The 26,502-nt window shown below is 47.0% G+C and overlaps 1 protein-coding gene and 1 long non-coding RNA gene across 3 annotated transcripts in view; one reads left to right on the top strand and one right to left on the bottom strand.

Annotated features, from left to right (window-relative positions):
• Nucleotides 1–26,502, top strand: part of LOC143974590 (uncharacterized) — a 112,784-nt gene that overhangs the window by 49,727 nt on the left and 36,555 nt on the right. For both annotated transcript variants that reach the window (XR_013272249.1, XR_013272247.1), the window contains exon 2: nt 22,908–23,013. This is a non-coding gene — a long non-coding RNA (uncharacterized LOC143974590). The remainder of the gene's footprint in view (nt 1–22,907; nt 23,014–26,502) is intronic.
• Nucleotides 1–26,502, bottom strand: part of TOR4A (torsin family 4 member A) — an 87,934-nt gene that overhangs the window by 35,511 nt on the left and 25,921 nt on the right. The window lies entirely within an intron of this gene.

Raw genomic sequence — 26,502 nt, 5'->3', positions numbered from 1 at the left:
ATGACTTTAAAAGGTCAAATATAAATAACAGGTTTTCTTCCATAATAGGCAATACTTTGATCATTTGTATCCAGTCAGATACTGGCCTGCCTCACCTTTTATGAATACCGGGGAATATTAAGGTCCCTATGTTGCATCTCTGCCTGATGTGGATTCCCGCCGGGTGGCGGCTGGCCCTGTTACCCCTATGACCACCCCCAGACTGTACTGCTTGGACAGTAATTGTTGCTCTACTTTGCCACAGCGGGGTCCTGAGGAAGCAGTTTAATTGGTGAAACGTTGACCTGGCAGATTCTCTACCGGAAACATGAAGTCTTCATATTGTTGTCATGTATTTTCTAGACCTGTTGACATGATTTTAGTTCTCCGGTACCTCAGTAGAGACTTTTTGCAACATTACCTTATATAGGCTTATAAGCCATTGTTTTATGAACTCGCCTTTTAACATGTACAAATAAAGATTTATATTTTTTATATATTTGTTGCGTCTCCCATGCTGAGCTCCGAAAGTCCAGTTTTATAGAAGGGATCTGGCCTTACTGGTCCCGTTTTCTGTTTTGATCATTGGTAGTTACGTGACACCTAACTGACCAAGGTTGCCTCTAATGTTGGCTATACGTAGGGCAATTTGTACACAATTTAAAAAATGTTCATCCAACTTTTGATCATTATTACGATCTAAAGTGATTGGGAAAACAAAGAAAACCTGACAATAATGTCAAATGTTGATCTACTTAAAAATAGATTCAAGACATTGAAGAAATAATTGATTTTGAATAGAAATTGATAAAAAACAAGAACTCAGGGCAATATGACAGTACCGTATTTTTCGGACTATAAGGCGCACCGGATTATAAGGCGCACTAGCAACGACCGGCTGATAAAATGGATATTTCCATATATAAGGCGCATCGGACTATAAGGCGCACCGGATTATAAGGCGCACTAGCAACGACCGGCTGATAAAATGGATATTTCCATATATATAAAGCGCATCGGACTATAAGGCGCACGGTCGATTTTGTGAGAAAATTTAGGCTTTTACGTGCGCCTTATAGTCCGAAGGTTTACGTCAAGATGACAGATACTGTTAACAAAGAACTCCAGCGATGTCAACAGGTCATATATAAGGCGCACCGGACTATAAGGCGCACGGTCGTTTTTGGGAGAAAATTTAGGCTTTTACGTGCGCCTTATAGTCCGAAAAATACGGTAATAATCAGATTTTACTGCATGCGCAATCGGGGTTCTTCAACTTGCCTAGCTGTTGATCATAAATAGTGGATTATTATTTTAATCATTTTCTATTCTGAATTTGAAATACAACCACCACATTTCTACAGTGGCTGGAAAAAGTATTCATACCCCTTGAAATTTTCCACATTTTGCCATGTTACAACCAATAACTTAAATGTATTTTAATGGGATTTTATTGTGAAGTAGAAGGAAAATGATATTCCAAATTTTTTTACAAATAAATATCTGAAAAGTATGGCGTGCATTTGTTTTCAGGCCCCTTTTTTTGTTTTTCAGCTCCCTTTAACTAAAATCTAACTAAAACAAATAGGGGAAGAAAGCCATAAGTATAGCACACCTTTTGTTTTTAAATGATGCACTGCAAGTACAATGCATCAAGAGAGCTGTCACCGAGTTAGATGAATCTACCTGTTTGCAGTTTCGTGTTGTATAAGGTCCCTGGGAGCCCTATACAACACGAAACTGTTGAAGAATCTAATATTCTAATCAAGTATAGATATAGACATGTACTGAGGCTGACATGTCATACTAACACTTTGACTGATCCACAGGAAACACTGTTTTAAAATCAAATACTCATTGACTTATACCTCTCTCTGTGGGTGACCCGGCCAAGTTGGGAGGTATGGGTTGGCGAGACCCATTGTGTCCTGAAATTCGCTCTGACATCAGTCCTCCACTATAAATCTGGCTCAAAACATTGGGGCTAGAACCTTTGGTTGGGAAACCCCTGCTATCTACACGGATGCATCCATGTATGTATTAATTTGTGTACACGAATATGTTTTTTTGATGTAAACTCTTTCTTTTTTCTTTCTTTTTCTTGCTTCTCCTATATACTTTTTTTTTGTTGATTTATCCTTATATCTATTTATTACAAAGTCCGCACATTTCCTGAAGAAGACGCAAGGTGAGACATGTAGAACGATTGCATGGAAAATTGCATGAAGGAAGTGACTTTTTTTATGTTATTCTTTTTGAAATAAAAATACATATTTTTTTTTTAAATCTATTGTTATATACCCATTTGTAATAACAAGCACCCTTAAAGTTCCATACTCCCCAATATGGTCTTTCTTCTTTGTTTGCTATTAGCCCTTGTACACAGACAGTGTTATCGGATAATCCGACCATTTGTGGGCTCCAGCGGACTGTTTCCGTCCGAATATCCAATCAACAAAGTTTTGGAGCTGGGCTATAAAATTTTCCGACAACATGACCTGATCGGACTTTGTCAGATCGTTTGTAGAGAATTCCGATCGGACAAAGTGCCGCGCATGCTCAGATCAAATTCCTAGACCAAAGCTATTGGCTACTAGCCTGAACATAGTCCCGTTGTAACGTTACGTCATCACGTTCTGAACAATCGGATTTTCTGACAACTTTGTCCGACTGTGTGTATGCAACACCAGTTTTGGACAAAATTCGTTGGACAGAATCCGACGGATTTGGTTATCAGAATGTCCGACCGTGTGTACAAGGGCTTAGGGGGGATAGTGCTCACTGTTTGAATCTGTGTGTTGGATCACTCTGATCCCCTATCTAAAATCTAGTGGAACCGATTGCCTTCAGCAGTCATTCAATTAGTAAATAGAGTCCACCTGTGTGTAATTTAATCTCAGTATAAATACAGCTGTTATGTGAAGCCCTCGGAGGTTTTTTAGAGAACCTAAGTGAATAAACAGCATAATGAAGGCCAATGGACCCCACCATTCAGGTCAGGGATAAAGTTGTGGAGAAGTTTAAAGCAGGGTTAGGTTACAAAAAAAAGTCTCAAGCTTTAAACATCTCATCGAGCACTGTTCAATCCATCATCCGAAAATGGAAAGAGTATGGCACAACTGCAGACCTACCAAGACATGGCCGACCACCTAAATTAACAGGCTGGGCAAGGAGAGTATTCATCAGAGAAGGGCGCCCAGAGGCTCATGGTAACTCTGGAGGAGCTGCAGAGATCCACAGCTCAGGTGGGAGAATCTGTCTACAGGACAATTATTAGTCGTGTACTCCACAAATCTGGCCTTTATGGAAGATTGGCAAGAAGAAAGCCATTGTTGAAAGAAAGCCACAAGAAGTCCCGTTTGTAGTTGTGAGAAGTCTTGTAGGGGACACAGGAAACATGTGGAAGAAGAGTCAGATGAGACCTAAATTAAACTTTTTGGCCTAAAAGCAAAATGCTATGTGTGGAATAAAACTAACACTGCACACCATCCCCACCGTGAAACATGGTGGTGGCAGCATCATGTTGCTGGGATGCCTTTCTTCAGCTGGGACAGGGAAGCTGGTCAGAGTTGATGGGAAGATGGATGGAGCCAAATACAGGGCAATCTTAGAACAAAACCTGTTAGAGTCTGCAAAAGCAAGCAGTCACTTCCAGTGCTATGAGGTCTTCTGTTATGTAAAACAGCAAGGACAACAGTAATGCCAAAGAACTGTGCGGATGCTGCTCTCCCCTGTTGGAGTCTGAAAAAGACTTGAGATTGGGGCGGAGGTTCACCTTCCAGCAGGACAACAACCCTAAACATATAGCCAGAACTACAATGGAATGGTTTAGATCAAAGCATATTCATGTGTTAGAATGACCCAGTCAAAGTCCAGACCTGAATCCAATTGAGAATCTGTGGCAAGACTTGAAAATTGCTGTTCACAGACCCTCTCCATCCAATCTGAAAGAGCTTGAGCTGTTTTTCAAAGAAGAAAGGGCAAAAATGTCACTCTCTAGATGTGCAAAGCTGGTAGAGACATCCCCAAAAAGACTTGCTGCCTTAATTGCAGTAAAAGGTGGTTCTACAAAGTATTGACTCAGGGGGGCTGAATACAAATGCACGCAGCACTTTTCACATATTTATTTGTAAAAAAAATTGAAAAACATTTACCATTTTCTTTCCACTTCACAATTATGTGCCACTTTTTGTTGGTCTATCACATAAAATCCCAATAAAATACATTTATGTTTTTGGTTGTAACATGGCAAAATGTGGACAATTCCAAGGAGTGTGAATACTTTTCATCTAAAGACCTCTATGCCCATTACCAGAATTAAGTCATCATGACAGACTGGTAATTGAATTGTACCTGAAGTTCAGGGCAGGGAAAGTTTAATCACCTGACGAGTAAACCTCCCATCAATTTCCAAGCATCATTTGAATAAACACAACCACCTTACTGTCTCCATTGTCAGGTAGATGGGTGTTACCATAACAGAAACTCCTGTTTTTCCTTCTGATTATGCAGTGAGTCATAGGCAGTCCTGAATGGATCCCATCGTATATTTATTGCCTATGTCGCTATAAATACTCTGCTCATTTATATTTGTACAACAGAAGCACAACTGGATGGGACAGTATAAACATTAGTGAGCATCAGTGGGTAGATGTTGGTAGGCCAATATGTTGAGTTCCTTAACAGCAAAAGTAACACTGATTACAATAAGCAAAGTTAAAGAGTACATTATTATTAAAATCTAAATGTATAAAGTGTAACAAGAACACAGTGCAAAGATCACACTACATCTCAGGGCTTGAGAAATATCAGGCACCAGGTTGCCATGGTGACTAGAAATTGCGTCCTGGCGCCTGGGCTTTTGTCAGTTCATTCACCTTTGCAGGGATGCACAATTTGTATTGCCCGACATTGGGGACATGCAGTTCCAGGTGCTGGGCAGGTAGATTTTTCTCTGCATTTGCCCACAGCAAGGCTCACTTGTCAGTTGGAAGCATTCGGCGGCTCCGCTTGCACCCGATTGCTTCCGCACATGCGTGTAAAGTGCCCCACGTCCATATTTACTAGACGTACTCATGGGCATGGACTGATGTCCATATTTTATGATTGTCTCCTATTACCTGCAGCCACTAATATATATATATTTATGGCCCAGAGCCCTCTGACCGATACGGATAAGGATGACAAACAAGGTTAACACAAACTCGCTTACTTGAACCGGACCTGAAAGTGTGCCCTGGCCTAACGTAGGGTATACCAAAATAAGGGGGCATACCCTTGATAGAGAAATGAGTAATAAATGAAATGAAAATGAAATGAAGTGAAATGAGTACTCGCTCGAGGAGTATAATGCTTGAGAAATGCCCTGACAGGGGATGGGTGGGTGGGTATCGCGCACCGGAACCGACGAGGTAGCCAGGCGAACGGGCTGGTTATATACACCACCGGGCTCCACCCATAATTCCAGGCCACCATACTGGCCTTTCCATTTATGGCCCAGAGCCCTCTGACCGATACGGATAAGGATGACAAACAAGGTTAACACAAACTCGCTTACTTGAACCGGACCTGAAAGTGTGCCCTGGCCTAACGTAGGGTATACCAAAATAAGGGGGCAAAAACATACAGGTAGGGAATGCCTTTATTGATTCAAGTTTGTTACTGGGTGAGCTTGACAAAGGCCTGGGCCATCTCTACTTGCGGATTGGGTATGTAACGGGCGAAACAGGTGGACTTCCACCTACCCAACTTTTTGATAACGTGGACCGGGACCCCTTGGCGGGAGGCAGTTGAAGCCGCTCCGATCCGAAATGAATGTCCGGAGTAGTGAGCCGGATTGAGGTGAAGGATGCCCAGGAGTATCCTGACCTGCTCCATGAACTGGGCTGCGTTCAGTGGCTTACCGTGGAATGGCAGAAGCGGGCCAGTTCCTGGTTGATCGGCCAGAAGGGTCAACAAGCGGGTGAGCATGGCGACCGGGCACCAGCGGTTGTTAGTTTTATAAAAATGTATGTCCGTCCCTGGGCCGAGCTGCTGCGTCTTGGATACTGCTATATGTAGGATGAAATGGTCTCCGTGCCTGACCAGGTGGTGCTTGCATAGCGTGCGAGCTGAGGGGCTACTGGAGGTAAACTCGCCTGGCCGCAAGAAGCCGTAGAAGGCCAGGTGTATGGCTGCTTGTATAATGATACTAGTGTGGAGTCCGAAAGGTGCAGTGGCCAGAATATCGGACATGTTTCTGAAAACGTCTCCTGTGATAGGCAGGCGTTTGAGGGAAGCCGCAGGCTGGCGTTTCTGGATGCCACGCATGACGGCCCGAATGGCGTGACAAGTGAACAAGGAGGGTTCAGCAGGGTCCTGGAGGGACGTAAAATGTTGTACCCCGGCCAGGTATAGTCGGATCGTGTTGAAGGATAACGCCAAGTCCGAGTGGCAATGGGCAATGAAGGCCAGAACTTGCTTGACCCGGGAGGTCTCTGTGGAGCGAGATGTTAAGAAACGGTTAAAGGCCCTCCAGGCTGTTTGGTAGGCCTTGCGGGTATTGTCTGCGAGGGAGTGATTGATGAGTTGCGTCGCGGCTACTAGGTGAGGGGTTAATCCAGGGTCAGTTGAGACCAGTCCGGGATAACTGCTGACGTTGGTCCGGCTCCGGGCACCTGATCGAAAAAGGAAACTAAGTTAAAGCGGGAGAGGGCGTCCGCTGCCCGATTACATTTACCGGGGATAAAGGCACAATGAACATTAAATTGAAACAATAACGAGAGCTGGACCAGCCGCCGCAGGAAGGACATAATCTCCAGAGACTTGGACCTGCCTTTGTTAATGATTTCCGCAGTGGCGAGATTGTCCGTTGAAAAGGTCACTGTTTGACCGGACCAACTGCGGCCCCACGTATGGGCAGCGGCTACAATGGGGTACAACTCGAATAGGGAGGACGTCTCGGTGAAGCCCGGAATAGCCAGTATCTGAGGAGGCCAAGGGGCTGCGAGCCAGAGGTGGCCAAAAATTGCCGCAAAACCTGTGGAGGCCGCTGCGTCGGTCACGACCTGCGGTGACGAGGAGGACACGGAGGGAATGAATAGGGACACGCCATTCCAGGACGTCAGGAATTCCTCCCACATGGCAAGATCAGCTATAGCTGCGGGGTCCAGGCTGAGGATATGCTCCGGGTCTTGTGAATGAGACAGTAGGACTAACAGGCGTGATATAAAAGCGCGACCTTGAGGGATGATGCGCATGGCAAAATTAAGCATACCGAGAAGGGACTGTAACTGCCTCTTGGTACAAGTTCTGGTGCGGGTGAAGTCCCTCATGACCGACCTGATGCGGCTTAGTTTATCCGGGGGGAGGCTGGCCTGCATAGTGCTGGTATTTAAGCTGACCCCGAGGAAGGTGATTGCCTGCGCAGGGCCCTCCACCTTGTGCTCAGCAATCGGGACGTCAAGGTTATTGAAGACCACCCTTAGTTTATCCAAATCCCCTGGAAGGGAGCCAGGTGACTCGACCAGCAGGAAGTCATCCAAATAGTGTATGACTCCCTGGCACTGGGCTACGTGCAGCAAGATCCATTCGAGAGCCTGCGCAAACGAGTCGAAGAGCCAGGGGCTACTCTTGGACCCGAAGGTTAGCTTAGTGGCAAAATAGTAGAGCTCCCTCCATTTGATGCCATGCCAGCACCAGAGAGATGGGTGGATAGGAAGGAGCTTGAAGGCGTCCGAGATGTCGGCCTTGGAGAGCCATGTTCCTGTGCCTGACTTGAGAATGGCCTGGATGGCCATGTCTACGGACGCGTACTTAAGGGAGAACTCCTCAGAGGGGATAAGAGAGTTAAGACTGGGGACAGAGGAAGAATAAGGCGCTGACAAATCGTAGACCAACCTAAGTTTATTGGAGAACTTGCCCTTGACAAGCCCAATAGGGCTGACTCGCCAGGTGTTAAATGGGGGCTTCGTGAAAGGGCCTATGATGAAATCCCGGTCTAGCTCTGCCTGTAATAGCTGGTCGATGGCTTGTACGTCCGTGGCTGCTGACCGCAGGTTCTGGCACTCGTGTGTAAGGTGAGGGAGGGAAATAAGTCCTGTATGAAAGCCCTGAGTAAAGCCCTGGACTAGGTAGGTGGCAAGTGAGGGGGTGGGATGATTGGCGAGGTAGACGCTGAGCCACGACACGTTGACCCGGCTTAGTCAAGATTTTCTAGCCTGCTTGACCTCGCACATGAGCCTGGGATGAGCTCTATTACATCGTGAGCATACATGGAGCAGCCTGCACTGGCTGAAATTGCACGACCCGCTGTTGTAGTTGTTACAGATGGCTGCGCCCCCCAAGGTCTTGACCGGGCGCCCCAGTTTATCCGTCTGCGGCAGGCGTACCGGCGCCGGTAGGGCCTGGGCAGTGCCTGAGGTCGATGGACCGTCTACGGGTGGGGTTGCCACTGAGCTGGCACACCAAGTCGCGGTGTGAGTAGCCGACTGGCAAATGGCACAAAGAGGAGACCGCAGCCCTGCGAAGTGTCGACAGAACAACTCGGTGTCCAAGACACTCCAATCCGTAGGTATCTGAAATTGGGAGAGCCTGGCGGCCGCCTTAGCGGAGAAGGAGCGGTGATAGTCATAAAATGCAAAACCGCCGTATTTGTACCCCAGGTCAACTACTACGTGGAGGTAACGATCCAGTTCCTCCCTCCTGCCGGGGGAGGCCGAGCAGATGACATCCCTCAGCATGCCGAAGGCCAAGGTGAACTCGGTGACTGAAAGCTTCCTGTCCAGCCTGGGGTCTTTGGCTTTGAGGACCACCGACACGTCCCCCCAAGTGTAAGCTTTATTTTCTGCCAGCTCATGAATGGATATCAGGAGTGAAGCCAGATTGACGTCCTTTCCCTCTAGGATGTCCTTCCTGATGTTGGCTGATATTAAATGAGAAGGGTACACTACTGGTGTACACCCGGGGGTACCTGCGCTGGTGTTCTCCACTGCTTGTAAAGCTGGTGTAGGAGGAGAAACAACTGGGCGGGTCTCGAGGAGGGCCACCCGACTCTGAACCTCTGACATTGAGGTCGTCAGGGATGACACCAGCGTGTGAAGCTGCGTGATGGAAGCAGCGATAGAGCCCAGGGAGGCCTGCTGGACACTATCCTCAACCGCGGCTGGGGGAGGAAAAAGGAGCCCGAAGAGCTCGGCCTTTCTGGCTGTAGCTGGGAAGGGTACACCCCTACGCCTCAACTCGGCTGTCAGCCTTGGAATGGTCCATGATCTGAAGGACCTTTGGCTGCCGCTCTCTGAGACGAGAGACGGGGACAACGGAGCCGTGTAGTCCTCGCTGCCAGCCTGGGACATGGTGGCAAAATCCAGGCTTGGTGAGCCTATTAATCCTAGGGTCCGGGTTTTTCTCCTACACGGAACCTAAGAGGGTGACATGGATTACAAGACTCGTAGGAGACTCCTAAGCAAACATTTTTTTTCTTTTTTTTTTTTTTTTTTTTTTTTAGAGAAGGATACTACCGCTTGTGAGCGTTCCCTTCCCAGAAGATTCTCTTACCTAAGGAGGCACCGTCCGACCCGGTGCAGGTTGGACCTACTGAAAACTCGACTGATCTGAGGAGATGAAGGTGAGTTTGTATGAGACTCCTATACCTGCAGAGAGATGTCTAGCTAAATAGTGGAGGTAAGACTTGAAATGTGATGGAAGACATAACTGAAACGAGCTACTTAAATAAAACGAGCAGACAACTGAATTTAGAATAACGTGCATATGGCGACAGAGACGTGACTTGGTTGCGCCGCAGATGCAAAATTTCCTTTCCTTCCCTTTCCCCATTTTTTTTTTTTTTTTTTTCCTTTTGTTTCTAACGCAAATTGCACATAGAACGTGGGGCTCAAGCGAAGGTGGACCCTGCCACGTGGAGCTCAGGCAGGGGGGTGAACCCCGCCACGTGGAGCTCAGGCAGGGGGGGGGGGGCCTGCCGCGTGGAGCTCAGGCGGGGGTGGAGCCCGCCACGTGGAGCTCAGGCAGAGAGGGGGGGGGGGGGGCCTGCCGCGTGGAGCTCAGGCGGAGGTGGAGCCCGCCACGTGGAGCTCAGGCAGAGGGGGGGGGCCTGCCGCGTGGAGCTCAGGCGGAGGTGGAGCCCGCCACGTGGAGCTCAGGCAGGGGGGGGGGGGGGGGGGTCTGCCGCGTGGAGCTCAGGCGGGGGGTGACCCCGTCACGTGGAGCTCAGGCAGGGGGGGGGGGGGGGGACCCCGCCACGTGGAGCTCAGGCGGGGGGTGAACCCCGCCGCGTGGAGCTCAGGCAGGGGGGGGGGGGGGGAGGGGACCCCGCCGCGTGGAGCTCAGGCAGGGGGGGGGGAGCCTGCCACGTGGAGCTCAGGCAAAGGGGGGGGGGTACTGAAATGAGGTGTAGCAGCTTGGCGCTCCAGAACGAATCGATGCATAAGGAATGCGATGGGATTCGAATTGGAGCGTAATAAGTGACAGAAATGATATGCCATGACAAAGACTAGAATCAAGGACCATGCTTGAACCTGCGAGTGACTCAGTCTCTGGAGCACGTACAGAAATGAGGCCGAACCTTGGGGCACTTCGAAGCGAATCGGTGCGTTAGAGATGCGACGGGATTCGAATCGGAGTGTGGTAAGTGACAGAAATGATAACATGGTTAGAAGTGGCAGAAATGAAATGATTCGACATAACCGACTGGCATGATTGAAATGACTGCAATGATTGACATGGAAAGAAATGACCTGACGGACATAGTACAAACGGTATGAAATGATTTTTTTTTTTTTTTTTTTCTTTGAACAACCTGAGATTGACATTGCCCGGACTGCTCAATTTAGCGTGACAAGCAGACAGCTGTGCTTTCGAAACGGTTCGATCGATTCGAACACGACGAAATGAGTCGTTCGGTATAGCAATGACGTGCTACGAAACGAAGTGCCTGTCGGCACGAACGACAAGTACCGAAAGGTGACAACGACTTCTTCGAAGAAGGGGTAGTGACATGAGGTATCGAATATAAGTTAAGACGTTCGTGTAATCTAGAGTGAGTGGTTCGTGAGTTCCGGAATCTAGTTTACGTGACTTAATAACACATGAACGAAAAGGGTGCCGAAGCCCTACCTGCGACAGCCGGCCCAGACGTGTTGTACGACAACGGAAAATTAGATTTAGAGTATAGCGACTCAGACGGCAACCAGACGGACGCTGACGAACGACAAGGCTTTGTCGACACGAGGCGGACGAAAACGTGGAACTCACGAACCCGGCTCACTGTAAAGTCTTGTGGATAGTCGGCCCTTGATTTCTGACGTATCAGATATCGCGCACCGGAACCGACGAGGTAGCCAGGCGAACGGGCTGGTTATATACACCACCGGGCTCCACCCATAATTCCAGGCCACCATACTGGCCTTTCCATATATATATATATATATATATATATATATATATATATATATATATATATATATAATGCCAAATGGGTGGCGCATGCTGGGGAAATGGACGATGATGTTTGAGACAAGGTACTGGAATCATGTAAACTGGTTTCTTTGAAACTCTCTGACAGACTCACCCATTTACATGTTCTGCATAAATCTTACCTGACCCCCATTCTTCTATCCAAATACCTGCTCTAGATGCAATGCCAGTGGCGGAACTACCAGGGTCGCAGCAGTTGAACTTGCGACTGGGGCCTGGTGTTCTGCCACTGTGGGGAGGCCCCAAGACCCAGCATCTCTCCCTGCACCTCTGGCTTTCAATACACTATAAAGACTAGGGGTGGGAGGGGGCGATCTGCAAACTCTGTGGTCCCGCGAGTAGTTCACTTCCCAAGTCTATACAGTGGAGAGGAGAGGGGCCTCTGACCCAGGCAGGTATTGGCTTCAGTGTACAAGCAGAGCGACTCATTTGTTTACTAAAGCCGATACCTGCCCAGGTCAGTGGCCCCTCTCTACTGTATAGATTTGGAACGTGAACTACTAGCCACAGAGCTGTCGACCGCCCCCTCCCACCTCCCTCCACTGCATAGTAAACTGCAACAGAAGTAATCTGAGATTCAGGGGGAGATGCTGTGGGCACCACAGACTGCCATCAATGTTCAGGTGAGTGGCCATGGGGTGAAAGTGGGGGAGGGAGGGTACAGATATGTGCTGGGGATTGAAGGTGCACGTCAAGTGGGTACAGAGCAGAGATGTGTTTGGCTCCTTTTACACTGGTGGACCAATCAGGTCCACCTGTCTGTTTTTCAGGTGGACCTGATCGGACCATCCATAGCTCTCTATGGAGCAGCAGATGTCAATCAATCCGGTGCGCTAAAACAGACAGATGGGAGATCCATGGACAGGTTCCCCACTGAGCAAGTGGATCCCGCTGATGGGTGAAGAGTCTTAAGGGTGCCAAGTTTGCTTGCTGCGGTGTATGATGGTGTTCTGGAGGGATGTAGAGGGTGCTGGGAGGTGCAGATGTGTGTGGGGGGGGGTAGGTAAGGAGGTGTGAGGGGTGCAGAAATGTGTGTCAGAGTGCATAGATGTGCTGGGGGTGTTGAGGTATGCTGGGGACTGCAGAGGATGCTGGAAGGTGCAGAAGTGTATGTGTGTGTGTGTGGGGGGGGGGGGGTGTGCTGAGGGTTACAAAGGCTTTCTGGGCTTATGGAGGAGGCATACTGGAGGAAAAAGAAGATTCTAGAAGGTGCAGAAGTATGTGGGGGGTGCAAAGGTGTGCTTGGGGATGGGGGGGAGGGGTACGGAGGATCCTGAGAGCTACAGAGGTGTGTGTAGGTGGTGCAGTGACGTGCAAAGTGGTGTGCTGGGGTATGGAGATGTGCTAGGGGTACAGGGGTTCATTTGGAAGTACAGAGATGTGCAGCGGGTATAAAGGCGTGCTGAGGGGTATGGAGGCATTCTAGGATACATTATCCGCCTACAATGGCTGACTAAACACCATACCTCCCAATTTTTTGAGATGGGAATGAGGGACACCTATCAGCAAACGTATGCAGACATAGGACACACCCCTTGCCACGCCCCCTTAAAGGAGAATTGTACAAAAAACAAGATTGGTTAAACCCACAAGTGCTTTTTTTAACCACTACTATTCCTTTATATTGGCTTTTGGAATTTACAAATGCAGCAATTTAGAAATCAGATAAAAGGTTTAGCTCTGGAAAACACTTTTTGATAGGTAAAAAGTGCATTTTTATGTACAACTATATAGATCAGACCAAAATGAGGGACAAATGAGGAGGAATGAGGGACAGAGGGACACATAGAAAAATAAAGTGTCCCTGAATTTTTTTTGGAAAGGTTGCTGCAGAATACGTAAAAGGGTCCTGCTGTGGGACCGCAAAAAAGGGCAATGTGATGGGAGTAAAGGAACCTGGATCAGTGGCAAGGGCCCTGGGAGAGGGACAGGGGGGCCTTTCATGATTTCTTGCACCGGGACCCTGAAGTAACACTACCTTATTTCACCTAATATGGTCCTGTCCTGCTATAGTAGGTTATTGGTTTAAAGTGGTGAAATTCCTCCATGGTTGTATGGAATCTCCACTCATCCTATGCCCTAAACAATGTATATTGGGCCTCCTTCCTACCTCGGAAGAGGAGAAATACCTCCATGCTTTCCTTCACGAAACCCTCTTCAGAGAAAGGTTGATGATTGCCAGGGTATGGCTTAGGGAGTCACTACCTTACAAAAAAGTCATATATGTCTACTGAGGGTACCCTGCCAAATACCATAAGGCCGCGTACACACGGGCGGACTGTCTGGCCAACTAAGTCCGTCAGACAATCCGACAGACAGTCCGTCCTACTTTTGAATGAACGGACTTGACCACACACGATGAACAGACAGTCCGCTGAAAGCTTGCGCGATGACATGTACAGCACGTACGACGGGACTAGAAATACGACGTCCAATACACTGCAATGCAACCTTCGGCCGTGTAAATCCTTTCTGAGCATGCGCCATACTTAGTCCGTCAAACTTGCCTACTCACGAGCGGACTGTCCGCTGAAACCAAAGTTGGACGGACTGTATTACGGAAATTCCGAAAGACTTAGTCTGCCAGACTGTCCGCTGAAAAAGTCCGCTGAAGCCCACACACGAGCGGACTGTCCGCTGAAACACGTTTCAGCGGACTAAGTTGGACAGACAGTCCGCCCGTGTGTACGCGGCCTAAGATTTGGGACAAATGGCTAGAGAATGCTTCTACCTGTACTAATGACAAACCGGTTGCTTGATAAGCAATTAGGCTATGATTTGTCCACTACGTATGAACATGTGATTGCTCCTTGTTCTGTTTTTGTGCTGATTGCATCGTAATTCACTTCTTTGTTTCAATAAAGAATTAGTTTTTTGATCAAAGGGCCCCACGTCCATTAAACCCCCCCCCCCCCACCTTATTGCTGACCCACCTGACCCAGAAGCAATGTGTATGATGTCACTTTCGGGTCCCCATTGAGAGTTTCCCCAGATACATGCAGGGTCTCAGGGGAAAAACAAAAACATTTTGAGGCCCCCCCAACCCTCACATATAGACACGTATAAACATAAATGCATAAAAACGTTGATTGCAATACACTTTACATGTCGCCAGTGGCGGCCCGCCCATAGGGGGCGCCCGGGCGCCGCCCCCCCTCTCCCTAGGTGTAAAAAAAAAAAAGTAAAAAAAAAAAAAAAGTAAAAAAAAAGTAAAAAAAAAAAAAACGGGCCCTTTAAGACATTTAAAAAAAAAAAAAAAAAATGTCATTTAACAATTTAACATAGTGTACTGTGGCGCCGGTCACAGTGCACTATGAGAAGCGCCACGTCCATGCAATCACAAGATTGCATTCATGGCGCTTCATTTGCGGGTTAAAAACCCGCCTTGTGGCGCACTGCAGAACGCCGACTAGCTTCCGCCCGTAAAATCACTGTGATTCTACGGGCGGGAGCATTGTCATTCTTAGACAGGCAGTCACTTCCGGCTTTCGGCTGCTTCACGAAACCCGGAAGTGACGTAGGCAGCTCCGTTCCTTAGCCCGAGCGGAGCTGCCAGACAGTGAGAGGTGAGTCACCGCATAAAGGCTTTCTAGCCTCTACTTTGTGGAGAATGTTCGTGCATTTAGCTGAATGAATGCAAAAAGCTTTCACAGCCAGAAAGGTTTCCCCAGGCCAGGCGACTTTTGCCGTGGCCAATCAGAGAATGAGCTCTGAAGGGGGAACTCCACGCCAAATTTCTGAAAAAAAATTTGACGTGGGTTCCCCCTCTGAGAGCATACCAGGCCCTTAGGTCTGGTATGGATTCCAAGGGGAACCCCCTACGCCGAAAAAACGGCGTGGGGTTCCCCCCCAGATCCACACCAGACCCTTATCCGAGCACGCTACCTGGCCGGCCAGGAAAGGGGGTGGGGACGAGCGGGCGCCCCCCCCCCCTCCTGAGCCGTACCAGGCCGCGTGCCCTCAACATGGGGGGGTGCCTTGGGGGAGGGGGGGGCGTGCGGCCCCCCCACCCCAAAGCACCTTGTCCCCATGTTGATGAGGACAAGGGCCTCTTCCCGACAACCCTGGCCGTTGGTTGTCGGGGTCTGCGGGCGGGGGGCTTATCGGAATCCGGGAGCCCCCTTTAATAAGGGGGCCCCCGGATACCGGCCCCCCACCCTATGTGAATGAGTATGGGGTACAATGTACCCCTACCCATTCACCTGTGGAAAAAAAGTACAAAAAAAAAACACAACACAGGGTTAAAATATTTTATTGCACAGCTCCGGGGGTCTTCCGTCTTCGGGGGTCTTCTCGCCGGACTCCTCCGCTATCTTCTTGTAGCTCTTTTGCTAGCGGAGGAGTCCGGCTTTCTTCCTCGCCGCCGGCCTCTTCTCCCGACTTCGGGGGTCTTGTCCCCCTCTTCGGTTCTTCTGCCGGGCCACCGCGCCTTCTTATAGCTCTTTTACAGGCGGTGGCCCGGTCTTCTGCTGCCGCCGCCCGTTCTTCTTCTTCTTCTTCTTCTTCTTCTTCTCCAGGAGATGTTGCGTCGACGATCTCCCTGGCCGGAATGCCAGGGACGCGCTGCGCTGCTACTTATATAGGGACAATGGGGCGGTGTCACATGGGTTGATGTCACATGGGTTGGTCACATGGGTTGATGTCACATGGCGACTGTGACATCAACCCATGTGACCAACCCATGTGACATCAACCCATGTGACACCGCCCCATTGTCCCTATATAAGTAGCAGCGCAGCGCGTCCCTGGCATTCCGGCCAGGGAGATCGTCGAGGCAACATCTCCTGGAGAAGAAGAAGAAGAAGAAGAAGAAGAAGAAGAAGAAGAAGAACGGGCGGCGGCGGCGGCAGCAGAAGACCGGGCCACCGCCTGTAAAAGAGCTATAAGAAGGCGCGGTGGCCCGGCAGAAGAACCGAAGAGGGGGACAAGACCCCCGAAGTCGGGAGAAGAGGCCGGCGGCGAGGAAGAAAGCCGGACTCCTCCGCTAGCAAAAGAGCTACAAGAAGATAGCGGAGGAGTCCGGCGAGAAGACCCCCGAAGACGGAAGACCCCCGGAGCTGTGCAATAAAATATTTTAACCCTGTGTTGTGTTTTTTTTTTGTACTTTTTTTCCACAGGTGAATGGGTAGGGGTACATTGTACCCCATACTCATTCACATAGGGTGGGGGGCCGGTATCCGGGGGCCCCCTTATTAAAGGGGGCTCCCGGATTCCGATAAGCCCCCCGCCCGCAGACCCCGACAACCAACGGCCAGGGTTGTCGGGAAGAGGCCCTTGTCCTCATCAACATGGGGACAAGGTGCTTTGGGGTGGGGGGGCCGCACGCCCCCCCTCCCCCAAGGCACCCCCCCATGTTGAGGGCACGCGGCCTGGTACGGCTCAGGAGGGGGGGGGCCGCCCGTTCGTCCCCACCCCCTTTCCTGGCCGGCCAGGTAGCGTGCTCGGATAAGGGTCTGGTGTGGATCTGGGGGGGAACCCCACGCCGTTTTTTCGGCGTAGGGGGTTCCCCTTGGAATCCATACCAGACCTAAGGGCCTGGTATGCTCTCGGAGGGGGAACCCACGTCAAATTTTTTTTCCGATTACATAAGGGGCGTGTTTTATGAGAAGTGGGAGGGGCCAAAATGGTGGGCGGGGTCATGATGGGCGGGGTTTGGCGCCCCCCCATCCAAAAACTTCACCAGCCGCCACTGCATGTCGCTGCACACAAACTGGCCCCTAAATTTTTTTAGCTGGCTCCTAGATTCAAAGCAAATTAATCAAGCCCTCCCATATCTGCATGTTCATATTTTTTTTATTGGTTTGATTAGCATGTGCTGCCAATTTCATTCTTTTGTTCTGTGGAAAATATTATCCATTAAAGATGGATTTGGAGGCCTGATGATGACCAAAGAGGGCTAACATGGCGGCACAGGCCCTAGGCTGCTGAACCTCATCAGGTGATCACAGCAGGAAAATGCTGGATCTGCTGGGTAGGTGAGTATCTAAATCCAGAATACTGCTGCGTAGCAGGTAAGTGCTCCCCAATGTGAAAGGAGCAAGTAAAATTCCTCTTTAAAAGCTTGCAATTTTTTTTTTTTTATGAAAAAAAATAATTGTTTAGTTTTTTGGTCTGACTTTCACTTAAACAACCCCAGTTGGTTGCAATGCAAATTGAGAGTTTATCAGGTATGTTTATTTTGTAAATAAACCCATGTGATCACTAGGATTGACTGTTATAGTGATCATATGATCAGAAATCAATGTGTTTTCAAATCATTTGTCAGCTTCATTAATGACAGCAGAGTCTCGGAAACTAAGAGCTATGCTGTTTATCCTCTGTCTCTGCATGCTGGCTTACTAACAACCTGCTTTATGGCATTATAGTACTATGATGCTTCCTATGCTGGCTTCCACACATGACCTTTCACTGGAGCCCCCTTCCCATATGCTTGGTATCATACCCCTGCTGGAGAATCGGTGTTAACTGGCCCCCCATCCTTGACAATAAAGAACCCAGGATGCACACTAGGAGCATAGGCTGGAGCCAAGTGTATGAAATTGTGTTATGTGTGCTATTGGGTCTGTGGTTAAGCTCTGGGAATCCCCTGAGTTTATTTAGATATTCTTGTTTTTTTAGGGTCATCTATTACTTGAAGGATCCACACAATTTACTGCTCCAGTTGAGACTGGAAGCCTAATGATATCACGGGAGCCCGCCTCGGCTCTCCTCCGCATACGATCAACACTGAAGAAATGGCTGCACTCCAAGATCCATCACTTTTCTTATTTAATAAAAGAACATCCCAAGTGTTACAAACAGTTCAAATGGTAGATGCGTTTCACACACTGGTGCGCTTATTCAGCGTTATTATTATTATTATTAATGAATAAGTGCACCTGTTAGTGTGTGAAACGCGTCTACCATTTGAACTGTTTGTAACACTTGGGATGTTCTTTTATTAAATAAGAATTTTGATGGCTCCTGAAAGACCCTGGGAAGTTCCACCCCTGGTTGAATTTTTCTTATGAGTATTGCCATATGATGAGTGATGGCTGTTTGTGCATGTGGCTGGAAGTCTGGACATTTTGATTTTTATGACAACATTGCCATATTTTAATTGGTGAACATTGTAAGTTTTTTTTTTCTAGTTCATTTTTGTATCATTATTAGATTTGAATTCAATTTGGTCTTGAGATATACAGCATTGTCCTCTGTTTACAACTTACCTAGTGAGCAGCTTAAGCTCTAACCTTCCTTTTGCGTAGTATGAATTTATTTATGAGGACGGCACCATTAACAGTGTTTTTGTGGTAAGTCAATAATCCATAAGGTCATTTGAAGATATAAGGCCTCATGCACACGAGACGCAGATGAAACCTCTGTTAAAAAAAAGCTGAAACGCGCGTTTAGAAACGCGCGTTTTGCCGCGTTTGCATGCCGCGTTTAGACGCGTTTAGACGCGTTTAGACGCGTTTGCGTTTAAACGCGTTTATAAAGATAACATCATGTAGACCCTCCCCAAGCTCTCAAAGCATTTTTTTTAACTATTTCTGCTATTTTGATCAGAGTGAGCAGCAGCAGCATAGAGAGCAGTTGTACACTTGCATTTGCCGTGTCACTTGCCACGGCACCTGCCACAAGTTGTGGATTGTCCACTTGCCACGTCACTTGCCACAAGTTGGGGATTGTCCACTTGCCACATCACCTGCCACGTCACCTGCCACAAATTGTGGATTGTCCACTTGCCACGTCACTTGCCACATCACCTGCCACGTCACTTGCCACGAGATGTGGATTGTCCACTTTCCACGTCATCTGCCATGCCACCTGCCACAAGCTGTGGATTGTCCACTTGCCACGTCACCAGCCACATCACCTGCCACAAGTTGTGGATTGTCCACTTGCCACGTGACTTGCCACATCACCTGCCACGTCACTTACCACATCACCTGCCACAAGTTGTGGATTGTCTACTTGCCGCGTCACTTGCCACATCACCTGCCACGTCACTTGCCACGTCACCTGCCACAAGTTGTGGATTGTTCACCTGCCACGTCACCTGCCACGTCACCTGCCACAAGTTGTGGATTGTCCACTTGCCACGTCACTTGCCACAAGCTGTGGATTGTCCACTTGCCACATCACTTGCCACGTCACCTGCCACGTCACTTGCCACGTCACCTGCCACAAGTTGTGGATTGTCCACTTGCCACGTCACTTGCCACAAGCTGTGGATTGTCCACTTGCCACATCACTTGCCACGTCACCTGCCACGTCACTTGCCACGTCACCTGCCACAAGTTTTGGATTGTCCACTTGCCATGTCACTTGCCACGTCAGCTGCCACGTCCCCTGCCACGTCACCTGCCACAAGTTGTGGATTGTCCACTTGCCACGTCACTTGCCACATCACCTGCCACGTCACTTGCCACGAGATGTGGATTGTCCACTTGCCATGTCACTTGCCACGTCACCTGCCACGTCACTTGCCACGTCACCTGCCACGTCACTTGCCACAAGATGTGGATTGTCCACTTGTCACATCACCTGCCACATCACTTGCCACATCACCTGCCACGTCACCTGCCACAAGTTGTGGATTGTCCACTTGCCACGTCACTTGCCACATCACCTGCCACGTCACTTGCCACAAGATGTGGATTGTCCACTTTCCACGTCACCTGCCATGCCATCTGCCACAAGTTGTGGATTGTCCACTTACCACGTCACCAGCCACATCACCTGCCACAAGTTGTGGATTGTCCACTTGCCACACCACTTTCCACGTCACCTGCCACAAGATGTGGATTGTCCACTTGCCACGTCACCAGCCACATCACCTGCCACAAGTTGTGGATTGCCCACTTGCCACGTCCCTTGCCACGTCCCCTGCCACGTCACCTGCCACAAGTGGATTGTCCACTTGCCACATCACTTGCCACATCACCTGTCACAAGTTGTGGATTGTCCACTCGCCACGTCACTTGCCACATCACCTGCCAGAAGTGGATTGTCCACTTGCCACATCACTTGCCACGTCCCCTGCCACAAGTGGATTGTCCACTTGCCACGTCACTTGCCACGTCACCTGCCACAAGTTATGGATTGTCCACTTGCCACGTCACATGCCAGTCACCTGCCACAAGTTGTTGATTTTCCACTTGCCACGTCACCTGCCAAGTCACTTGCCGCGTCACCTGCCAGGTCACTTGCCACGTCACTTGCCACAAGTTGTGGATTGTCCACTTTCCACGTCACTTGCCACTTCACCTGCCACGTCACTTGCCACAAGCTGTGGATTGTCCACTTGCCACATCACTTGCCACCTGCCATGTCACTTGCCACAAGTTGTGGATTGTCCACTTGCCACGTCACTTGCCACAAGTTGTGGATTGTCCACTTGCAATTGCAATTGTTTAAAATATTTTTCTAATGGTTTTTCATCATTTGCAATCATTTTTGAGATTTTTAATGTAAAAAAAAAGGTCACCTTTAAAAACGCATATAAACGCAAACGCGGCTAAACGCGGGTGCCGCGTTTAGCCGCGTTTAGCCGCGTTTTGCGTCTGAAACGCAGAAATTTTTGTTTCTGAACGCATTTTTTTGCTTCTGGAAAAACGAGATTAAACGCAACTGCATATAAACGGAAAAAAACGAGACTGTGTGCATGGACACATAGGATAACATTGAATGAGTTCAGGTGCAGTTGAAAAAACTGTCCAACTGCATCTGAACGCGCGTTTAACTGCGTCTCGTGTGCATGAGGCCTAAGGGGGTGGTGTGCACCCTCTATTCTTGTTGTTCTTTGTTTTTATTACATTTTTTTTGCAATCAGGGTTCCATCAGGTAGTAGTTTGTGTTTTCTTTACCTAGGCCCGTACTAAGGCCAGGGAAGGGAATATATTATTTGGATTGGTTAGTGGTAGGTAAATGGCTCTGTTAATTAATTTTTTAAACATTCTTAGTATTTTATGTGATGTCCATTCCTTTTCTGTTATTACCGGTATTTTTTTTCCTTTTTGTTTTTTTAAAGAACCTTGCTAACAGAAATATTATTTGCGTTAAAAGCAATTTTTAGAGCATTTTAGGGAGTGTAAATGTGGAAGCACTGGAATGTAAAGGTGTTGTAATAGCCAAGATCTCTAATATGTAATGTGTCTCCAGCCTGTAACTGTCTCCTGAAGCATTTCCCCAGTCTTCAACAAGAAATATAACATGTCTGCAGTTTTGGACCATCTCTTGTTGTTGTCTCTGACTATCCCTTGTTTCATAATTGCATTCGCTGGCCATTTCTTGTTTCATGAATGCAATCTCTGACATCCCTTCATTTAATGACTGCAATCTCTTTCCATCTCTCATATCGTGACTGAAGTCTCTGACCATCCCTTGTATCATGACTGCAGTCTCTGACCATCCTTTATATCATGACTGCAGTCTCTTTCTATCCCCCGTATCATGACTGTAGTCTCTGACCATCCCTTGTATCATGACTGCAGTCTCTGACCATCCTTTATATCATGACTGCAGTCTCTTTCTATCCCCCGTATCATGACTGCAGTCTTTGACCATCCCTTATATAATGACTGCAGCCTATGACCATCCCTTGTATCATGACTGCAGTCTCTGACCATCCTGCGTATCACGACTGTAGTCTCTGACCATCTCTTGTAGCATGGTTATATAATGTCTCTGGTTGCATGACTGTTGTGTCTGACAGCTATCTGTAGCCTTACATTCACTTGTGCATGGCCTTTTAGTGTTGCCAGGCACTGCACTTAAGGCCACCTACACTATATTGTCAAAAGAATTGACCTGTTAAAGTGGAACGCCAGCCAGAAGTTATGTATTAGTTAGAGATGGAATAGGGAAGAGTTAGAGCAGTGGTGGCCATCTTTCTTGATATACACAATATTGTCAAAAGTATTGGGACATCTGCCTTTACAGGCACATGAACTTTAATGGCATCCCAGTCCGTAAGGTATAAAATTGAGTTAGCCCACCCTTTGCAGCTTCAACTCTTATGGGAAGGCTGTCCAGCATACCAGGACATTTTGGACAATTTCATGCTCCCAACTTTGTGGAAACAGTTTGGGCAGGGCCCCTTCCTGTTCCAATATGACTGTGCACCAGTGCACAAAGCAAGGTTCATGGAACTTGACTGGTCTGAACCTGATAGAACACCTCAACACCTGTGTCCCAATACTTTTGATAGATAGTGTATATATCAAGAAAGGTGGCCATCACTGCTCTAACCCTTCTCTATTCCATCTCTAAGCAATACATAACTTCTGACCATCGTTCCACTTTAATGGGTCAAGGTGGAATTACACACAGAGATATAAGTGAGTTCCATCTGGAAAAAAAAAATTCAATACAGCTAGTTGGGATTTTACTATAGATGTGAAACATGTGAATTTGAGTTATTCTAACTATAAAAGAATGTGTTACCTCATACTGATTTTTTTTTTCTTTAGGGTTCAGATTAGAAATTTGCTGAGCTGAGATCTAGATAGAGAGATATGGAAAAAATGCAGAAGAAGACGCCATAACAAATTCGCAGGTTTAAAGGAAAGCATTAAGGTAAAAAAAAAACCATAGACCTGAAAACCACTTTAAACTGTCTGAGCTTTACATATTGAGAATGAAGAGTTAGCAATATTCAATGCGTTCTCCAAACCAATAAACAATGTAAAGGAAACCAAAGCGAATAAGATGAAAACAGTCCTATCTATGGAAACGGCACTGGGGCAATGAATTCAGCGTGGAAGGGGGGCACATCTGACACACCCGTCTGAGCTACGTCTGATGCTGAATTTATTTTTGTAATTGACCCGCCTAAGGTAGGAAGTCTGCTCTGCCTGATAAGAGTGGAAACACAGAATTGAAGGTATTGACTACCTCAGGAGCTGCAAAAAATCCAAATTCTGCAACACCAACCAGCAGAGTTATATACAGTAAATGCTTCCAGTACCCCACTGCAGTGTAAAGGGTATGTAAGGACAAAACTTGAGGTGGGCAAGTTTTTATTGTTGTCTGTGTCCATGATGGAAAGATCTCCCACTCTGTTCTGGTGACCATTGTTCCTGAAATAGAAAGTAAGTGAAACGCCTAACAAGAAGAGAGGAGAAATCATCCAATGGGGACACTTGTTCTACTGACATGATGGGAACCCCATTTACTTTCTAGGATAATGTTCTAACTCTCGATTGCTATCCAAGACAAGAAGTAAAAGGGATATATTCATGGCATGAGAGAGATAGAAAAGTCAGGTAAGCTGTGGTGTGCTAACAAGGAATATGCTGACAGGAAGAAAGAGCAGAGTAACAGCTATGTGGCTTACTAGTCTGCTACTTCTCTTTTCACTGTCCAGTCACAGGCTTGTGGAGTGGACAAGGCCTGTGTGCCCCCATTACTTTTTTTCCCTAAATCCCCTTGAGCCCCAGCATGTTTTTTTATTTTTATTTCAGTGATGACTCTGCACATCATACCTTTTAGGATTTGTAGTCCACCTTAACATATTGTACATTGTATTTTATGGGACCAATAGAGCTTTATTTTGGTAGCAAAAAATACAGTATATACAGTGCCTTGAAAGGGTATTTATACTCCTTGAAATTTTCCACATTTTGTCACATTGCAACCAAAAATTTAAATATATTTTATTGGGATTTTATGTGATAGACCAACAGAAAGTGGCACATAATTTTGAAGTGGAAGGAAAATGATAAATGGTTTCCAACATTTTTTACAAATAAATATGTGAAAAGTGTGACGTGCATTTGTATTCAGCCCCCCTGAGTCAATACTTTGTAGAACCTCCTTTCACTGCAATTACAGCTGCAAACCAAAGACATGCAGGTAGGTTAATTGGCTCCTGTCCAAAATTGACCCTAGTATATGAATGGGGACCCTGGATTGTGGGCTTCTTGAGGGTAGTGTAATGTACAGGGGTAAGGACAATTGTAGATGCTCAGGTTGAACTGGATGGACTGGTGTCTTTGTTCAACCTTACTAACTATGAAACTATGAAACTAAGTCTTTTTGGGAATGTCTCTACCAGCTTTGCACATCTAGAGTGTAAAATGGCAAAATGGCTTAAGCTCTGTCCCATTGGATTCAATTAAATTCTTGCCACAGATTCTCAATTGGAGTTAGTTCTGGACTTTGACTGGGCCATTTTAATACATGAATATGCTTTGATCTAAACCATTCCATTGTAGCTCTGGCTGTATGTTTAGGGTCGTTGTCCAGCTGGAAGATGAACCTCTGTCCCAGTCTCAAGTTTTGTGCAGACTTTAACAGGTTTTCTTCTAAGATTGCCTTGTATTTGGCTCCATCCATCTTCCCATCAATTCTGACCAGCTTCCCTCTCACTGCTTAAGAAAAGCATCCCCACAACATGATGCTGCCACCACCATGTTTCACGGTGGGGATTGTGTGTTCAGGGTGATGTGCAGTATTAGTTTTCAGCCACAAAGCGTTTTGCTTTTAGTCCAAAATGTTCAATTTTTGTCTTATCTGACCAGAGCACCTTCTTCCACGTATTTTATGTGTCCCCCACATGGCTTCTTGCAGACTGCAAATGGGACTTCTTATGGTTTTCTTTTAACAATGGCTTTCTTCTTGCCACTCTTCCATAAAGGCCAGATTTGTGGAGAGCACAACTAATAATTGTCCTGTGGACAGATTCTCCAACCTGAGCTGTGGATCTCTGCAGCTTCTCCAGAGTTACCATGGGTTTCTTGGCTGTTTCTTCGATTAATGCTCTCCTTGCCCGGCCTGTCAGTTTAGGTGGACGGCCATGTCTTGGTAGGTTTGCAGTTGTGCCATACTCTTTCCATTTTCAGATGATAGATTGAAAGGTGCTCCATGAGATGTTTAAAGCTTGGGATTTTTTTTTTATAACCCAACCCTGCTTTAAACTTCTCCACAACTTTATCCCTGACCTGTCTGGTGTGTTCCTTGGCCTTCATAATGCTGTTTGTTCACTAAGGTTCTCTAACAAACCTCTGAGGGCTTCACATAATAGCTGTATTTATACTGAGATTAAATTACTCATAGGTGCACTCCATTTACTAATTAGGTGACCTCTGAAGGCAATTGGTTCCACTGGATTTTAGTTAAGGGTAGCAGAGTAAAGGGGGCTGAATACAAATGCACACCACACTTTTGAGCTTATTTGTAAAACATTTTAAAAACCATTTATCATTTTCCTTGCACTTCACAATTATGTGCCACTTTGTGTTGGTCTATCTCATAAAATCCCCCCCCCCCCCTCCAAAAAAAATTACGTTTTTGGTTGTAACATGCCAAAATGTGGAAAATGTCAAGGGATATGAAAACTTTTTCAAGGCACTGTATATGTAACACTACCCCCGCAGGAGCCACTGGTAGTTTTGGGTCCTCTGCTCTGGTCTAGCCCTATGCAGGATCTCACCCTTGTTGACACCACCAGAATACCTTGTCTGGGAACATTCACAGATGCACAAAAATTATACACACTACCATTTAGAAGATAAGCAGACTGTATTGGCAGATCACAAAATATAACAAAGACGGGCACATGAAATTCAATACACATGAACACAACAGTAATGGTACAATATACACCAACAAGGATACTTGTAAAGTCAAATCCCTGCTTATACTGTCACACACAAGGAACGTAAATGGTAGCTCTCCATATGAGACGTTACACCTCAAGTAATCAGTGAGAATTACAAAGAGGTGGAGAATGCCACTTGAGAGCTCTCAAATAAAGAGGCTAGGTTTAAGCCTTCACACTTAAACTCTATAATAGATCGCAGTTCTGCCCTCAGGATAGAGTTACACAGGCAAGTCTGTATGATGAACTTCTGTCGGTTACTATGGGGCCCTTTAAAACAGTTGGTGCACAATGTGATGAGGATGTATCAAAGGGTGGTGTTTAACAGCAGTATATTATACAGGTTGAATTCAGTGTATATATATATATATATATATATATATATATATATATATATATATATATATAAAAATATATATATATATATTTGTATACATACATACATATAAAAAGTTGGGACTACT

This window comes from Lithobates pipiens, unplaced genomic scaffold, assembly GCF_037356315.1.
Source record: "Lithobates pipiens isolate NorthernLeopardFrog02 unplaced genomic scaffold, aLitPip1_a1.2 Scaffold_1, whole genome shotgun sequence".
NCBI classification, from domain to species: domain Eukaryota; kingdom Metazoa; phylum Chordata; class Amphibia; order Anura; family Ranidae; genus Lithobates; species Lithobates pipiens.
Note: the sequence above shows the minus strand (reverse complement) of the source record. Positions and strands in the feature narration are given on the sequence as shown.